General features: G+C 44.7%; 1 protein-coding gene across 1 annotated transcript in view; it reads right to left on the bottom strand.

The window, feature by feature from the left end:
* Positions 1–17,986, bottom strand: part of LOC139553117 (fibroblast growth factor receptor 3-like) — an 80,423-nt gene that overhangs the window by 42,288 nt on the left and 20,149 nt on the right. The gene's annotated exons all lie outside the window — the stretch shown is intronic.

Below are 17,986 nucleotides of genomic sequence, written 5' to 3'. Positions count from 1 at the left end.
TAATCAGGCTGGGATTAGGACCAGAGCTACGGTAATCGGGCTGGGATAAGGACCAGAGCTACGGTAATCAGGCTGGATAAGGACCAGAGCTACGGTAATCAGGCTGGATAAGGACCAGAGCTACGGTAATCAGGCTGGGATAAGGACCAGAGCTATGGTAATCGGGCTGGGATAAGGACCAGAGCTACGGTAATCAGGCTGGGATAAGGACCAGAGCTATGGTAATCAGGCTGGGATAAGGACCAGAGCTACGGTAATCGGGCTGGATAAGGACCAGAGCTACGTTAATCGGGCTGGGATAAGGACCAGAGCTACGGTAATCGGGCTGGGAATAGGACCAGAGCTACGGTAATCGGGCTGGGATAAGGACCAGAGCTACGGTAATCGGGCTGGGATAAGGACCAGAGCTACGGTAATCGGGCTGGATAAGGACCAGAGCTACGGTAATCGGGCTGGGATAAGGACCAGAGCTACGGTAATCGGGCTGGGATAAGGACCAGAGCTACGGTAATCAGGCTGGGATAAGGACCAGAGCTACGGTAATCGGGCTGGGACCACGGTAATCGGGCTGGGAATAGGACCAGAGCTACGGTAAAATAGGCTGGATTAGGACCAGAGCTTCGGTAATCGGGCTGGGATAAGGACCAGAGCTATGGTAATCGGGCTGGGATAAGGACCAGAGCTACGGTAAAATAGGCTGGATTAGGACCAGAGCTACGGTAATCGGGCTGGGATAAGGACCAGAGCTACGGTAATCGGGCTGGGATAAGGACCAGAGCTACGGTAATCGGGCTGGGATTAGGACCAGAGCTACGGTAATCGGGCTGGCTTTGTAGTGCCTGTCCAGAATGGCTCGATCATGTGAATGGGCATATTGGAAGACTCCATGTCAGTAGGGATGGGATTTTGTAAATGTGTTATATTGGTATATTGTATCATGAGAAACGTGTTGTAATGTATATAATTCATTATGTTTAGATGAGTGGAAAATGTTGGCTTTGATGAAGGTAATTGCTTAATTAATTAGTGCTGGGTATGTTCTGACGGGAGGGGCTTCCCCTACAAAAGGAGCCTCTCTTTCAGTTCAAGGGGGGAGCCATTTTGTATTGAGCTGTTGATGGGGCAGCAGTGTTTTGAAGCTGTCCCCAAAATGGATACCTTGGATGGTAGGTTGTTTTTCTTCCATATTCACTATGTAAATAAACACCCAGAAGCACAGAAGAACTTTTACAGCTCCGCCATCTTTAAATTTGATAGAGGTTTTTCAGTTTAGCCTTCTGGCCTAGTCTACATGACAGGGTTACTACACTGCCTGTCTATACTACACTACACAGGGTTACTACACTGTACCAGTCTATACTACACTACACAGGGTTACTACACTGTGCCAGTCTATACTACACTACACAGGGTTACTACACTGCCAGTCTATACTACACTGCACAGGGTTACTACACTGCCAGTCTATACTACACTACACAGGGTTACTACATTGTGCCAGTCTATACTACACTACACAGGGTTACTACACTGACAGTCTATACTACACTACACAGGGTTACTACAATGCCAGTCTATACTACACTACACAGGGTTACTACACTGCCAGTCTATACTACACTACACAGGGTTACTACACTGTACCAGTCTATACTACACTACACAGGGTTACTACACTGTGCCAGTCTATACTACACTACACAGGGTTACTACACTGTACCAGTCTATACTACACTACACAGGGTTACTACACTGTACCAATCTATACTACACTACACAGGGTTACTACACTGACAGTCTATACTACACTACACAGGGTTACTACAATGCCAGTCTATACTACACTGCACAGGGTTACTACACTGTACCAGTCTATACTACACTACACAGGGTTACTACACTGTACCAGTCTATACTACACTACACAGGGTTATTACACTGTGCCAGTCTATACTACACTACACAGGGTTACTACACTGTACCAGTTTATACTACACTACACAGGGTTACTACACTGTACCAGTCTATACTACACTACACATGGTTACTACACTGTACCAGTCTATACTACACTACAGAGGGTTACTACACTGTACCAGTTTATACTACACTACACAGGGTTACTACACTACACATGGTTACTACACTGTACCAGTACACATGTACAGTGTACTACCCCTGTGTAGTATAGACTGGTACAGTGTAGTATAGACTGGTACAGTGTAGTACCCCTGTGTAGTATAGACTGGTACAGTGTAGTATAGACTGGTGCTGTGTAGTAAAGACTGGTACTGTGTAGTACAGACTGGTACTGTGTAGTAAAGACTGGTACTGTGTAGTATAGGCTGGTACTGTGTAGTATAGACTGGTACAGTGTAGTATCCCTGTGTAGTATAGGCTGGTACAGTGTAGTATAGACTGGTACTGTTTAGTATAGACTGGTACAGTGTAGTACCCCTGTGTAGTATAGACTGGTACAGTGTAGTATAGACTGGTACAGTGTAGTATAGACTTGTACGGTGTAGTATAGACGTGTACGGTGTAGTATAGACTTGTACTTTGTAGTATAGACTTGTATGGTGTAGTACCCCTGTGTAGTATAGACTGGTACAGTGTAGTAACCCTGTGTAGTGTAGTATAGACTTGTACAGTGTAGTACCCCTGTGTAGTGTAGTATAGACTGGTACAGTGTAGTAACCCTGTGTAGTGTAGTATAGACTGGCACAGTGTAATAACCCTGTGTAGTGTAGTATAGACTGGTACAGTGTAGTATAGACTGCTACAGTGCAGTATAGACTTGTACAGTGTAGTACCCCTGTGTAGTATAGACTGGTACAGTGTAGTATAGACTGCTACAGTGCAGTATAGACTTGTACAGTGTAGTACCCCTGTGTAGTATAGACTGGTACAGTGTAGTATAGACTGCTACAGTGTAGTATAGCCTGCTACAGTGTAGTACCCCTGTGTAGTATAGACTTGTACAGTGTAGTATAGACTGGTACAGTGTAGTATAGACTGGTACAGTGTAGTAACCCTGTGTAGTGTAGTATAGACTTGTACAGTGTAGTACCCCTGTGTAGTATAGCCTGATACAGTGTAGTACCCCTGTATAATGTAGTATAGACTTGTACTGTGTAGTATAGACTTGTACTGTGTAGTATAGACTGGTACTGTGTAGTATAGACTGGTACAGTGTAGTACCCCTGTATAATGTAGTATAGACTTGTACAGTGTAGTCTAGACTGGTACAGTGTAGTATAGACTTGTACGGTGTAGTACCCCTGTGTAGTATAGCCTGATACAGTGTAGTATAGACTGCTACAGTGTAGTACCCCTGTGTAGTATAGCCTGATACAGTGTAGTATAGACTGGTACCCTTGTTGATAATTATTGATAATGTATGTGATATCAACAGATAAGTATAAGTATTCTGGGTGATTTAAATATTGACTGGCTCTCATCAAGCTGCCCACTCAAGATTGTTTTTTAAACTGTAACCAGTGCTGGCAACCTGGTTCAACCTGGTTCTATAACCAGTGCTGGCAACCTGGTTCAACCTGGTTCAACGTGGTTCAACGTGGTTCAACCTGGTTCTGTAACCAGTGCTGGCAACCTGGCTGCAGAAATGTGCTTTAAAGCAGTGTCCAGATCCACAGGATGTAGTGATCACAATATAGTAGCCATATCTAGGAAAACCAAAGTTCCCAAGGCTGAGCCTAATATAGTGTAAAAGAGTTCATACAATACGTTTTGTAGTGATTCCTGATGATGTAAATAATATTTGCTGGTCTGTGGTGTGTAATGAGGAGCAACCAGACGATGCACTTGACACATTTATGAAACTACTTATTCCAGTTACTAATAAGCACCCATTAAGAACATGTCTGTAAAAACTATTAAATCTCCTTGGATTGATGAGGAATTGAAAAATTGTATGGTTGAGAGAAATTAGGCATTTAAATCATGGCAGCCCAACAGATTGGCAAACGTACTGCAAATTAAGAAATCATGTGACTAAACTAAATAAAAATAAACTATAGTATGAAACAAATATAAATGATATAAAGAATGATAGTAAAAAGCTTTGGGGCTCCTGAAATGACATTTTGGGAAAAAAGCAGCTCCTTCATTCATTGAATCAGATCATTCATCACAAAACCCACTGATATTGCCAACTACTTTAATGTGTTTTTCATTGGCAAGATGAGCAAACTAAGGCCTGACACGCTAACAACCAACGCTGACACTACACATCCAAGTATATCGGACCAAATTAAGAAAAACAAGAATTGTACTTTGAATTCCTTAAAGTCAGTGTGGAAGAGGTGAAAAAAATATTGTTGTCTATCAACAATGACAAGCCACCGGGGTCTGACAATCTGGATGGAAAAATACTGAGGATAATAGAGGACGATATTGCCACTCCTATTTGCCACATCTTCAATGTAAGCCTTCTAGAGAGCATCTGCCCTCAGGCCTGGAGGGAAGCTAAAGTAATTCTGCTACCCAAGAATAGTAAAGCCCCCTTTACTGGCTAAAATAGCTGACCAATCAGCCTGTTACCAACCCTTAGTAAACTATTGGGGGAAAATGGTGTTTGACCAGATACAATGCTATTTCACAGTAAACAAATTGACAACAGAATGTCAGCACACTTATAGGGAAGGACACTCAACAAGCACTTACACAAATTACTGATGATTGGCTGAGAGAAATTGATGACAAAATTATTGTGGGGTCTTGTTAGACTTCAGTGCAGCTTTTGACATTATCGATCATAGTCTGCTGCTGGAAAAACGTATGTGTTATGGCTTTACAATCCCTGCTATAATGTGGATAAAGAGTTACCTGTCTAACAGAACGCAGAGGGTGTTCTTTAATGGAAACCTCTTCAACATAATCCAGGTAGAATCAGGAATTCCCCAGGGCAGCTGTTAACTAACGACATGCCACTGACTTTGAGTAAAGCCAGAGTGTCTATGTATGTGGATGACTGTAACGATTTTCATCGGGAGAAGGAGAAGAGGACCAAGGTGCAGCGTGGTAAGTGTTCATTTTAATGATCTAAAATAAACCGAACACTGAAATGACAAAAACAACAAAGAGAGAGAACGAAACAAAACAGTTCTGTAAGGTGAACACACAAAACAGAAAACAACTACCCACAAACACAGGTGGGAACAGGCTACCTAAATATGGTTCTCAATCAGAGACAACGATAGACAGCTGCCTCTGATTGAGAACCACACACGGCCAAACACAAAGAAATAGGCAACATAGAACACTAGACATAGAATGCCCACCTAAACTCACGCCCTGACCAACCAAAATAGAGACATAAAAAGGATCTCTAAGGTCAGGGCGTGACAATGACTCAACACTATACACGTCAGCTACTACAGCGACTGAAATGACTGCAACACTAAACAAAGAGCTGAGTGGTTTCAGAATGGGTGGCAAGGAATAAGTCCTAAATATTTCTAAAACTAAAAGCATTGTATTTGGAACAAGACACTGACTAAACCCTAAACCTCAACTAAACCTTGTAATAAATAATCTGGAAATTGAGCAAATTGAGATGACTAAACTGCTTGGAGTAACCCTAGATTGTAAACTGTTATGGTCAAAACATATTGATACAACAGTAACTAAGATGGGGAGAAGTCTGTCCATAATAAAGCGATGCTCTACCTTCTTAACAACACTATCAACAAGGCAGGTTCTACAGGCCCTAGTTTCTACCTTCTTAACAACACTATCAACAAGGCAGGTCCTACAGGCCCTAGTTTCTACCTTCTTAACAACACTATCAACAAGGCAGGTCCTACAGGCCCTAGTTTCTACCTTAACAACACTATCAACAAGGCAGGTCCTACAGGCCCTAGTTTCTACCTTCTTAACAACACTGTCAACAAGGCAGGTCCTACAGGCCCTAGTTTCTACCTTAACAACACTATCAACAAGGCAGGTCCTACAGGCCCTAGTTTCTACCTTCTTAACAGCACTATCAACAAGGCAGGTCCTACAGGCCCTAGTTTCTACCTTCTTAACAACACTATCAACAAGGCAGGTCCTACAGGCCCTAGTTTCTACCTTCTTAACAACACTATCAACAAGGCAGGTCCTACAGGCCCTAGTTTCTACCTTCTTAACAACACTATCAACAAGGCAGGTCCTACAGGCCCTAGTTTCTACCTTCTTAACAACACTATCAACAAGGCAGGTCCTACAGGCCCTAGTTTCTACCTTCTTAACAACACTATCAACAAGGCAGGTCCTACAGGCCCTAGTTTCTACCTTCTTAACAACACTATCAACAAGGCAGGTCCTACAGGCCCTAGTTTCTACCTTCTTAACAACACTATCAAGAAGGCAGGTCCTACAGGCCCTAGTCTCTACCTTCTTAACAACACTATCAACAAGGCAGGTCCTACAGGCCCTAGTTTCTACCTTCTTAACAACACTATCAACAAGGCAGGTCCTACAGGCCCTAGTTTCTACCTTCTTAACAGCACTATCAACAAGGCAGGTTCTACAGGCCCTAGTTTCTACCTTCTTAACAACACTATCAACAAGGCAGGTTCTACAGGCCCTAGTTTCTACCTTCTTAACAACACTATCAACAAGGCAGGTCCTACAGGCCCTAGTTTCTACCTTCTTAACAACACTATCAACAAGGCAGGTCCTACAGGCCCTAGTTTCTACCTTCTTAACAACACTGTCAACAAGGCAGGTCCTACAGGCCCTAGTTTCTACCTTAACAACACTATCAACAAGGCAGGTCCTACAGGCCCTAGTTTCTACCTTCTTAACAGCACTATCAACAAGGCAGGTCCTACAGGCCCTAGTTTCTACCTTCTTAACAACACTATCAAAAAGGCAGGTCCTACAGGCCCTAGTTTCTACCTTCTTAACAACACTGTCAACAAGGCAGGTCCTACAGGCCCTAGTTTCTACCTTAACAACACTATCAACAAGGCAGGTCCTACAGGCCCTAGTTTCTACCTTCTTAACAACACTATCAACAAGGCAGGTCCTACAGGCCCTAGTTTCTACCTTCTTAACAACACTATCAACAAGGCAGGTCCTACAGGCCCTAGTTTCTACCTTCTTAACAACACTATCAACAAGGCAGGTCCTACAGGCCCTAGTTTCTACCTTCTTAACAACACTATCAACAAGGCAGGTCCTACAGGCCCTAGTTTCTACCTTCTTAACAACACTATCAACAAGGCAGGTCCTACAGGCCCTAGTTTCTACCTTCTTAACAGCACTATCAACAAGGCAGGTCCTACAGGCCCTAGTTTCTACCTTCTTTACAACACTATCAACAAGGCAGGTCCTACAGGCCCTAGTTTCTACCTTCTTAACAGCACTATCAACAAGGCAGATCCTACAGGCCCTAGTTTCTACCTCCTTAACAACACTATCAACAAGGCAGGTCCTACAGGCCCTAGTTTCTACCTTCTTAACAACACTATCAACAAGGCAGGTCCTACAGGCCCTTGTTTTGTCGCACCTTGACTACCTTTCAGTCATGTGGTCAGGTGCCACAAAAAAGGACAAAGGAAAATTGCAATTAGCTCAGAACAGGGTAGCACATCTTGCCCCTGTATGTACACAGAGAGCTAATATTAATAATACGCATGTCAATCTCTCCTGGCTGAAAGTAGAGGAGAGATTGACTTCATCACTACTTGTATTTATGAGAGTTATTGACATGTTGAATGTCTGTTTAAACTACTGGCACACAGCTCGGACACCCATGCATACCCCACAAGACATGCCACAAGAGGTCTCTTCACAGTCCCCAAGTCCAGAACAGACTATGGAAGGTGCATAGTACTACATAGAGCCATGACTACATGGAACTCTATTCCACATCAGTGGAGTGTAGTATAGACTGGTACAGTGTAGTAACCCTGTGCAGTGTAGTATAGACTGGTACAGTGTAGTAACCCTGTGTAGTGTAGTATAGACTGGTACAGTGTAGTAACCCTGTGTAGTGTAGTATAGACTGGTACAGTGTAGTAACCCTGTGCAGTGTAGTATAGACTGGTACAGTGTAGTAACCCTGTGCAGTGTAGTATAGACTGGTACAGTGTAGTAACCCTGTGTAGTGTAGTATAGACTGGTACAGTGTAGTAACCCTGTGTAGTGTAGTATAGATTGGTACAGTGTAGTAACCCTGTGTAGTGTAGTATAGATTGGTACAGTGTAGTAACCCTGTGTAGTGTAGTATAGACTGGTACAGTGTAGTAATCCTGTGTAGTGTAGTATAGACTGGTACAGTGTAGTAACCCTGTGTAGTGTAGTATAGACGGGCAGTGTAGTAACCCTGTGTAGTGTAGTATAGACTGGTACAGTGTAGTAACCCTGTGTAGTGTAGTATAGACTGGTACAGTGTAGTAACCCTGTGTAGTGTAGTATAGACTGGTACAGTGTAGTAACCCTGTGTAGTGTAGTATAGATTGGTACAGTGTAGTAACCCTGTGTAGTGTAGTATAGACTGGCACAGTGTAGTAACCCTGTGTAGTGTAGTATAGACAGGCAGTGTAGTAACCCTGTGTAGTGTAGTATAGACTGGTACAGTGTAGTAACCCTGTGTAGTGTAGTATAGACTGGTACAGTGTAGTAACCCTGTGTAGTGTAGTATAGACTGGTACAGTGTAGTAACCCTGTGTGGTGTAGTATAGACTGGTACAGTGTAGTAACCCTGTGTAGTGTAGTATAGACTGGCAGTGTAGTAACCCTGTGTAGTGTAGTATAGACTGGTACAGTGTAGTAACCCTGTGTAGTGTAGTATAGACTGGCAGTGTAGTAACCCTGTGTAGTGTAGTATAGACTGGTACAGTGTAGTAACCCTGTGTAGTGTAGTATAGACTGGTACAGTGTAGTAACCTTGTGTAGTGTAGTATAGATTGATACAGTGTAGTACAGACCCATACAGTGGGTAGAACCATTCAACCCCTACCCTGGGTAGAACCATTTACCCCCTACCCTGGGTAGAACCATTTAACCTCTACCCTGTGTAGAACCATTTAACCCCTACACTGGGCAAAAGCATTTAACCCGTTCACTGGGCAAAAGCATTTAACCCGTTCACTGGGCAAAACCATTTAACCCCTACACTGGGTAGAACTGTTAAACCCCTACCCTGGGTAAAACCATTTAACCCGTTCACTGGGTGGAACAGTTTACCCCCTACCCTGGGTAGAACCATTTAACCCCTACCCTGGGTAAAACCATTTAACCCCTACACTGGGTAGAACCATTTAACCCCTACCCTGGGTAGAACCATTTAACCCCTACCCTGGGTAAAACCATTTAACCCCTACACTGGGTAGAACCATTTAACCCCTACCCTGGGTAGAACCATTTAACCCCTACCCTGGGTAAAACCATTTAACTCCTACACTGGGTAGAACCATTTAACCCCTACCCTGGGTAGAACCATTTAACCCCTACCCTGGGTAAAACCATTTAACCCCTACACTGGGTAGAACCATTTAACCCCTACACTGGGTAGAACCATTTAACCCCTACCCTGGGTAAAACCATTTAACCCCTACACTGGGTAGAACCATTTAACCCCTACCCTGGGAGGAACCATTTAACCCCTACCCTGGGTAAAACCATTTAACCCCTACACTGGGTAGAACCATTTAACCCCTACCCTGGGTAGAACCATTTAACCCCTACCCTGGGTAAAACCATTTAACTCCTACACTGGGTAGAACCATTTAACCCCTACCCTGGTTAGAACCATTTAACCCCTACCCTGGGTAAAACCATTTAACCCCTACACTGGGTAGAACCATTTAACCCCTACACTGGGTAGAACCATTTAACCCCTACCCTGGGTAAAACCATTTAACCCCTACACTGGGTAGAACCATTTAACCCCTACCCTGGGTAGAACCATTTAACCCCTACCCTGGGTAAAACCATTTAACCCCTACACTGGGTAGAACCATTTAACCCCTACCCTGGGTAGAACCATTTAACCCCTACCCTGGGTAAAACCATTTAACCCCTTCACTGGGTAGAACAGTTTAACCCGTTCACTGGGTAAAACCATTTAACCCGTTCACTGGGTAGAACCATTTAACCCCGACCCTGGGTAGAACCATTTAACCCGTTCACTGGGTAGAACCATTTAACCCCTACACTGGGTAGAACAGTTTAACCCGTTCACTGGGTAGAACCATTTAACCCGTTCACTGGGTAGAACCATTTAACCCCTTCACTGGGTAGAACCATTTAACCCCTACCCTGGGTAGAACCATTTAACCCGTTCACTGGGTAAAACCATTTAACCCGTTCACTGGGTAGAACCATTTAACCCCTTCACTGGGTAGAACCATTTAACCCGTTCACTGGGTAGAACCATTTAACCCCTACACTGGGTAGAACCATTTAACCCCTTCACTGGGTAGAACCATTTAACCCCTACCCTGGGTAGAACCATTTAACCCGTTCACTGGGTAGAACCATTTAACCCCTACACTGGGTAAAACAGTTTAACCCGTTCACTGGGTAAAACCATTTAACCCGTTCACTGGGTAGAACCATTTAACCCGTTCACTGGGTAGAACCATTTAACCCCTTCACTGGGTAGAACCATTTAACCCGTTCACTGGGTAGAACCATTTAACCCCTTCACTGGGTAGAACCATTTAACACGTTCACTGGGTAGAACCATTTAACCCGTTCACTGGGTAGAACCATTTAACCCGTTCACTGGGTAGAACCATTTAACCCCTTCACTGGGTAGAACCATTTAACACGTTCACTGGGTAGAACCATTTAACCCCTTCACTGGGTAGAACCATTTAACCCGTTCACTGGGTAGAACCATTTAACCCGTTCACTGGGTAGAACCATTTAACCCCTTCACTGGGTAGAACCATTTAACACGTTCACTGGGTAGAACCATTTAACCCGTTCACTGGGTAGAACCATTTAACCCCTTCCCTGGGTAGAACCATTTAACACGTTCACTGGGTAGAACCATTTAACCCCTACCCTGGGTAGAACCATTTAACCCGTTCACTGGGTAAAACCATTTAACCCGTTCACTGGGTAGAACCATTTAACCCGTTCACTGGGTAGAACCATTTAACCCCTTCACTGGGTAGAACCATTTAAGACGTTCACTGGGTAAAACCATTTAACCCCTACACTGGGTAGAACCATTTAACCCGTTCACTGGGTAGAACCATTTAACCCGTTCACTGGGTAGAACCATTTAACCCGTTCACTGGGTAGAACCATTTAACCCCTACACTGGGTAGAACCATTTAACCCCTACACTGGGTAGAACCATTTAACCCGTTCACTGGGTAGAACCATTTAACCCGTTCACTGGGTAGAACCATTTAACCCCTACACTGGGTAGAACCATTTAACCCCTTCACTGGATAGAACCATTTAACCCGTTCACTGGGTAGAACCATTTAACCCCTACACTGGGTAGAACCATTTAACCCGTTCACTGGGTAGAACCATTTAACCCGTTCACTGGGTAGAACCATTTAACCCCTTCACTGGGTAGAACCATTTAACCCCTACACTGGGTAGAACCATTTAACCCCTACCCTGGGTAGAACCATTTAACACGTTCACTGGGTAAAACCATTTAACCCGTTCACTGGGTAGAACCATTTAACCCGTTCACTGGGTAGAACCATTTAACCCGTTCACTGGATAGAACCATTTAACCCGTTCACTGGGTAGAACCATTTAACCCCTTCACTGGGTAGAACCATTTAACCCCTTCACTGGGTAGAACCATTTAACCCCTACCCTGGGTAGAACCATTTAACACGTTCAATGGGTAAAACCATTTAACCCGTTCACTGGGTAGAACCATTTAATCCCTACACTGGGTAGAACCATTTAACCCCTTCACTGGGTAGAACCATTTAACCCCTACCCTGGGTAGAACCATTTAACCCCTTCACTGGGTAGAACCATTTAACCCCTACCCTGGGTAGAACCATTTAACACGTTCACTGGGTAAAACCATTTAACCCGTTCACTGGGTAGAACCATTTAACCCGTTCACTGGGTAGAACCATTTAACCCCTTCACTGGGTAGAACCATTTAACCCCTACCCTGGGTAGAACCATTTAACACGTTCACTGGGTAGAACCATTCAACCCCTACCCTGGGTAAAACCATTTAACCCGTTCACTGGGTAGAACCATTTAACCCGTTCACTGGGTAGAACCATTTAACCCGTTCACTGGGTAGAACAGTTTAACCCCTACACTGGGTAGAACCATTTAACCCCTACACTGGGTAGAACCATTTAACCCGTTCACTGGGTAGAACCATTTAACCCGTTCACTGGGTAGAACCATTTAACCCCTACACTGGGTAGAACCATTTAACCCGTTCACTGGGTAGAACAGTTTAACCCCTACACTGGGTAGAACCATTTAACCCGTTCACTGGGTAGAACCATTTAACCCGTTCACTGGGTAGAACAGTTTAACCCCTTCACTGGGTAAAACCATTTAACCCCTTCACTGGGTAGAACCATTTAACCCGTTCACTGGGTAGAACCATTTAACCCGTTCACTGGGTAGAACCATTTAACCCCTTCACTGGGTAAAACCATTTAACCCCTACACTGGGTAGAACCTTTTAACCCGTTCACTGGGTAGAACCATTTAACCCGTTCACTGGGTAGAACCATTTAACCCCTTCACTGGGTAGAACTGTTAAACCACTACACTGGGTAGAACCATTTAACCCGTTCACTGGGTAGAACCATTTAACCCGTTCACTGGGTAGAACCATTTAACCCGTTCACTGGGTAGAACCATTTAACCCCTACACTGGGTAGAACCATTTAACCCCTTCACTGGGTAGAACCATTTAACCCCTACCCTGGGTAAAACCATTTAACCCGTTCACTGGGTAGAACCATTTAACCCGTTCACTGGGTAGAACCATTTAACCCGTTCACTGGGTAGAACAGTTTAACCCCTACACTGGGTAGAACCATTTAACCCCTACACTGGGTAGAACCATTTAACCCGTTCACTGGGTAGAACCATTTAACCCGTTCACTGGGTAGAACCATTTAACCCCTACACTGGGTAGAACCATTTAACCCCTTCACTGGTAGAACCATTTAACCCCTACCCTGGGTAGAACCATTTAACACGTTCACTGGGTAAAACCATTTAACACGTTCACTGGGTAAAACCATTTAACCCGTTCACTGGGTAGAACCATTTAACCCGTTCACTGGGTAGAACAGTTTAACCCCTACCCTGGGTAGAACCATTTAACACGTTCACTGGGTAAAACCATTTAACCCCTTCACTGGGTAGAACCATTTAACCCCTACCCTGGGTAGAACCATTTAACACGTTCACTGGGTAAAACCATTTAACCCGTTCACTGGGTAGAACCATTTAACCCGTTCACTGGGTAGAACCATTTAACCCGTTCACTGGGTAGAACCATTTAACCCCTACCCTGGGTAGAACCATTTAACACGTTCACTGGGTAAAACCATTTAACCCCTTCACTGGGTAGAACCATTTAACCCCTACCCTGGGTAGAACCATTTAACACGTTCACTGGGTAAAACCATTTAACCCGTTCACTGGGTAGAACCATTTAACCCCTTCACTGGGTAGAACCATTTAACCCCTTCACTGGGTAGAACCATTTAACCCCTTCACTGGGTAGAACCATTTAACCCCTACACTGGGTAGAACCATTTAACCCGTTCACTGGGTAGAACCATTTAACCCCTACACTGGGTAGAACCATTTAACCCGTTCACTGGGTAGAACCATTTAACCCGTTCACTGGGTAGAACCATTTAACCCCTTCACTGGGTAGAACCATTTAACCCCTACCCTGGGTAGAACCATTTAACCCGTTCACTGGGTAGAACCATTTAACCCGTTCACTGGGTAGAACCATTTAACCCGTTCACTGGGTAGAACCATTTAACCCCTACACTGGGTAGAACCATTTAACCCCTAGACTGGGTAGAACCATTTAACCCGTTCACTGGGTAGAACCATTTAACCCGTTCACTGGGTAGAACCATTTAACCCCTACACTGGGTAGAACCATTTAACCCCTTCACTGGGTAGAACCATTTAACCCGTTCACTGGGTAGAACCATTTAACCCCTACACTGGGTAGAACCATTTAACCCGTTCACTGGGTAGAACCATTTAACCCGTTCACTGGGTAGAACCATTTAACCCCTTCACTGGGTAGAACCATTTAACCCCTACACTGGGTAGAACCATTTAACCCCTACCCTGGGTAGAACCATTTAACACGTTCACTGGGTAAAACCATTTAACCCGTTCACTGGGTAGAACCATTTAACCCGTTCACTGGGTAGAACCATTTAACCCGTTCACTGGGTAGAACCATTTAACCCGTTCACTGGGTAGAACCATTTAACCCCTACACTGGGTAGAACCATTTAACCCCTAGACTGGGTAGAACCATTTAACCCGTTCACTGGGTAGAACCATTTAACCCGTTCACTGGGTAGAACCATTTAACCCCTACACTGGGTAGAACCATTTAACCCCTTCACTGGGTAGAACCATTTAACCCGTTCACTGGGTAGAACCATTTAACCCCTACACTGGGTAGAACCATTTAACCCGTTCACTGGGTAGAACCATTTAACCCGTTCACTGGGTAGAACCATTTAACCCCTTCACTGGGTAGAACCATTTAACCCCTACACTGGGTAGAACCATTTAACCCCTACCCTGGGTAGAACCATTTAACACGTTCACTGGGTAAAACCATTTAACCCGTTCACTGGGTAGAACCATTAAACCCGTTCACTGGGTAGAACCATTTAACCCGTTCACTGGGTAGAACCATTTAACCCGTTCACTGGGTAGAACCATTTAACCCCTTCACTGGGTAGAACCATTTAACCCCTTCACTGGGTAGAACCATTTAACCCCTACCCTGGGTAGAACCATTTAACACGTTCACTGGGTAAAACCATTTAACCCGTTCACTGGGTAGAACCATTTAACCCCTACACTGGGTAGAACCATTTAACCCCTTCACTGGGTAGAACCATTTAACCCCTACCCTGGGTAGAACCATTTAACCCCTTCACTGGGTAGAACCATTTAACCCCTACCCTGGGTAGAACCATTTAACACGTTCACTGGGTAAAACCATTTAACCCGTTCACTGGGTAGAACCATTTAACCCGTTCACTGGGTAGAACCATTTAACCCCTTCACTGGGTAAAACCATTTAACCCCTACACTGGGTAGAACCTTTTAACCCGTTCACTGGGTAGAACCATTTAACCCGTTCACTGGGTAGAACCATTTAACCCCTTCACTGGGTAGAACTGTTAAACCCCTACACTGGGTAGAACCATTTAACCCGTTCACTGGGTAGAACCATTTAACCCCTTCACTGGGTAGAACCATTTAACCCCTACCCTGGGTAAAACCATTTAACCCGTTCACTGGGTAGAACCATTTAACCCGTTCACTGGGTAGAACCATTTAACCCGTTCACTGGGTAGAACATTTTAACCCCTACACTGGGTAGAACCATTTAACCCCTACACTGGGTAGAACCATTTAACCCGTTCACTGGGTAGAACCATTTAACCCGTTCACTGGGTAGAACCATTTAACCCCTACACTGGGTAGAACCATTTAACCCCTTCACTGGTAGAACCATTTAACCCCTACCCTGGGTAGAACCATTTAACACGTTCACTGGGTAAAACCATTTAACACGTTCACTGGGTAAAACCATTTAACCCGTTCACTGGGTAGAACCATTTAACCCGTTCACTGGGTAGAACAGTTTAACCCCTACACTGGGTAGAACCATTTAACCCGTTCACTGGGTAGAACCATTTAACCCGTTCACTGGGTAGAACCATTTAACCCGTTCACTGGGTAGAACCATTTAACCCCTACACTGGGTAGAACCATTTAACCCCTTCACTGGGTAGAACCATTTAACCCCTACCCTGGGTAGAACCATTTAACACGTTCACTGGGTAAAACCATTTAACCCCTTCACTGGGTAGAACCATTTAACCCCTACCCTGGGTAGAACCATTTAACACGTTCACTGGGTAAAACCATTTAACCCGTTCACTGGGTAGAACCATTTAACCCCTTCACTGGGTAGAACCATTTAACCCCTTCACTGGGTAGAACCATTTAACCCCTTCACTGGGTAGAACCATTTAACCCCTACACTGGGTAGAACCATTTAACCCGTTCACTGGGTAGAACCATTTAACCCCTACACTGGGTAGAACCATTTAACCCCTTCACTGGGTAGAACCATTTAACCCGTTCACTGGGTAGAACCATTTAACTCCTACACTGGGTAGAACCATTTAACCCCTACACTGGGTAGAACCATTTAACCCGTTCACTGGGTAGAACCATTTAACCCGTTCACTGGGTAGAACCATTTAACCCCTTCACTGGGTAGAACCATTTAACCCCTACACTGGGTAGAACCATTTAACCCGTTCACTGGGTAGAACCATTTAACCCGTTCACTGGGTAGAACCATTTAACCCGTTCACTGGGTAGAACCATTTAACCCCTTCACTGGGTAGAACCATTTAACCCCTACCCTGGGTAGAACCATTTAACACGTTCACTGGGTAAAACCATTTAACCCGTTCACTGGGTAGAACCATTTAACCCGTTCACTGGGTAGAACCATTTAACCCGTTCACTGGGTAGAACCATTTAACCCCTACACTGGGTAGAACCATTTAACCCGTTCACTGGGTAAAACCATTTAACCCGTTCACTGGGTAAAACCATTTAACCCGTTCACTGGGTAGAACCATTTAACCCGTTCACTGGGTAGAACCATTTAACCCCTACACTGGGTAGAACCATTTAACCCGTTCACTGGGTAGAACCATTTAACCCGTTCACTGGGTAGAACCATTTAACCCCTACACTGGGTAGAACCATTTAACCCCTACACTGGGTAGAACCATTTAACCCGTTCACTGGGTAGAACCATTTAACCCGTTCACTGGGTAGAACCATTTAACCCCTTCACTGGGTAGAACCATTTAACCCGTTCACTGGGTAGAACCATTTAACCCGTTCACTGGGTAGAACCATTTAACCCCTACACTGGGTAGAACCATTTAACCCCTTCACTGGGTAGAACCATTTAACCCCTACACTGGGTAGAACCATTTAACCCCTACACTGGGTAGAACCATTTAACCCCTACACTGGGTAGAACCATTTAACCCCTACACTGGGTAGAACCATTTAACCCGTTCACTGGGTAGAACCATTTAACCCCTACACTGGGTAGAACCATTTAACCCCTACACTGGGTAGAACCATTTAACCCGTTCACTGGGTAGAACCATTTAACCCCTTCACTGGGTAGAACCATTTAACCCCTACACTGGGTAGAACCATTTAACCCCTACACTGGGTAGAACAGTTTAACCCCTACACTGGGTAGAACCATTTAACCCGTTCACTGGGTAGAACCATTTAACCCCTACACTGGGCAAAACCATTTAACCCCTACACTGGGTAGAACAGTTTAACCCCTACACTGGGTAGAACCATTTAAATGGTTCTACCCAGTGAACGGGTTAAATGGTTCTACCCAGTGAAGGGGTTAACCCCTTCTCCCTCTCTCCTCTCCCTCCCTCGCCCTCTCCCTCTCTCCTCTCCCTCTCTTTCTACCCCTTCTGTCTTACTATGTTTCTCTCTTCTCCTTCTCTCTTCTCCCTCTCTCCTCTCTCCTCTCCCTCCCTCGCCCTATCCCTGTCTCCTCTCCCTTTCTCCCTCTCTCCCTCTCTTTCTACCCCTTCTGTCTTACTCTGTTTCTCTCTTCTCCCTCTCTCTTCTCCCTCTCTCCTCTCCCTCCCTCGCCCTCTCCCTCTCTCCTCTCCCTCTCTCCCTCGCCCTCTCCCTCTCTCTTCTCCCTCTC

Source organism: Salvelinus alpinus, chromosome 25 (genome assembly GCF_045679555.1).
Source record: "Salvelinus alpinus chromosome 25, SLU_Salpinus.1, whole genome shotgun sequence".
NCBI lineage: Eukaryota > Metazoa > Chordata > Actinopteri > Salmoniformes > Salmonidae > Salvelinus > Salvelinus alpinus.
Note: the sequence above shows the minus strand (reverse complement) of the source record. Positions and strands in the feature narration are given on the sequence as shown.